Genomic DNA, 2,278 nt, shown 5'->3' with positions numbered 1-2,278 from the left:
AAAAAAAAATTGTGTACTTTTTGTGATGTTCTCCTGGACTTTTGAAGTCATCAGCCCTAACCATGAAGCTAGAGCTACCCGTTAATAGTTGTCTGTGAAATTCAGATGTCTGGAGTGTCTGATTTTTGTTGATAGGTCTTCACCTATTAATTAATCAGCTCTACTAATGAAATTAAGTCATTTGAATTTGAAAGCTTTTATGCTGCTTCAAAATTAATTTCATATCAGCAAAGTGATGACCTCTTGGGAAGCTAAGACTGAAGAATTACTTGAATAATGTCCTGGCTGCAATGTTATCGTTCATTCCGAGGTAGAAGAAGCCCTCATAGCCCAACAAGGAGTAAGTGATCCCACACCAGAGTAGACTGACTGAGTTACATGAAACACTTTTCAGCTGGTATTCCCTTCACTGTTATGGATACTGGAAGGCAGACTCTGACTTACACTGAAGGACTTAGATCCTGCACTTCCTCTTCCAGGAAGCCATCTTTCACCCACACACACCAGTCTGGGTTGAGAGCCCTTCCTCAGTACCACCTTTGCAAACCTCTATCATACCACCTGTATTTTATTTGCTTTATATTTTCAGCACCTGGAAGTAGCTGGAACTTTGTAAAAACAGAGAAATGAAAATAAAACTTAGTCAGTGTTGAATGAGTGAATGAAGTTTTAAATGTAGTGTCTCCAATCTTTTGCAGAATAGCAGTAACCTACTTTGATTCGATGCATGAATAAGAAATTCTAATTTATTTGCTTTTAATGTAGAATTGCCTAAGGCCCCTATATCAAAATAGTTAAAGCTTCTATTCTTTTTTTAAACTTAAAGTGCATTTTCATTTTCACATTTGTTCTCTCTCTTTGTGTCACTGTCTCTCTGTCTCTTATTGTTTAATTTACATTGCTTATTTGTTTTCACAAAGCACAGAATTAAGACTCAGGGATACCAAAGAAAAGCCTAGATTGGCCCATGATTAAATGTAGTAACTATGTAGTAAATCAATTTCTTCATCTGTAAAATGAGAGAGTTGGGATAATTGATCTGAGAAAAATGTTTCTCTCTAGTTCTATAAATCTGCAATCCTGTACAGTTACTTGGCCTATGATATCTATTCAGGAAATCACATTAATTTGAACTACACTGATTTGAAATGGGTCAGCATGTTGACTGAGATCATCAAACCTATTGGATTGTATTGTTTCCACCTCTTTGTTTCCTCTTTTTAAAAAAAGAAAAGCCTAGCTAAATAACACATGAAAAAGGTTGAGGCACCCCTACTCTCCTAAGAATGCAAACTGGTCTTTAAGTGCTGTAGAAGTATCTATTTACTTGCAAACAGTGTAATTGCAGTGTATGCAGGGCTGACACTGTTCAGACAAGTATTTTGATGAGCTAATTAGAGATCATCCTTATCTATTAATTAAAACTCCACTAGGTAATGTCTGAGTGGATATAATAGTTGCAGTTATTATATGTTCTTAAGGGATTAAAACTAAAATAATTTAATTGGCTTTCCTTCCAAATTATCCAGGTTAGGGATGTTGACTGTATTTATGTTAAGTGAACTTATTTTGGAAAGTGCACAAATAAATTACAAGAATTTTGATAGATTGTTCATTAGATCCAAATGTGAGGATTACCATAAAAACAGGTAGGCAACCCTTATTTCCCAGAGTGAATGGATGGCTCAGCAAAACAGTGGCAATTGTTTAAGTCTGTCTAGACAAATTCTTTCATAGAAGTATTTTGTTGGGTTGAAGCATTATCTACGTAATGAGTGAACAAAGCATTTCAAATCACTAATCATGCACTGAGGACTAACATGTACTAGGTTCTGTGATAGTATAACGCATGGGGAATACATAGATATTATTTTTTTGAATTTATGATTAAGTGCTTGTGCAAGCAAATATAATATGAAGTATTACAACTGAATTGCCATAAGAGACATTTGAAAAAATGGTATATGAATTTCAAAGGTAGGAAAGAAAACACCTCTTTGCCAGGAAAGAGGAAAGCAAACCAGTGCCAAGCTATTCTAGTGAATTTTCCATGTGCTATTTTCTTAATCTGTACATTAATCCTTCAAATAATATATTAATGTTAGAATAAGGCATATACAAGTAGATGGAAAGAATGACAATAAAAAGAATAGTTCGCTAACAATAGGAGGCAGGAATGAGGAATAGGCATGAAGAATCTGAAAGAAACATCTGAAAGTTTAACTGGAAAGGTCTCATATTGAGAAATGAAAGAGAACAGAATCACATGGTGAAAAAA

The sequence above is a fragment of the Galeopterus variegatus genome, unplaced genomic scaffold (genome assembly GCF_000696425.1).
Source record: "Galeopterus variegatus unplaced genomic scaffold, G_variegatus-3.0.2 Scaffold1177, whole genome shotgun sequence".
Taxonomy (NCBI): Eukaryota; Metazoa; Chordata; class Mammalia; order Dermoptera; family Cynocephalidae; genus Galeopterus; species Galeopterus variegatus.
This window is presented reverse-complemented; position numbering follows the sequence as displayed.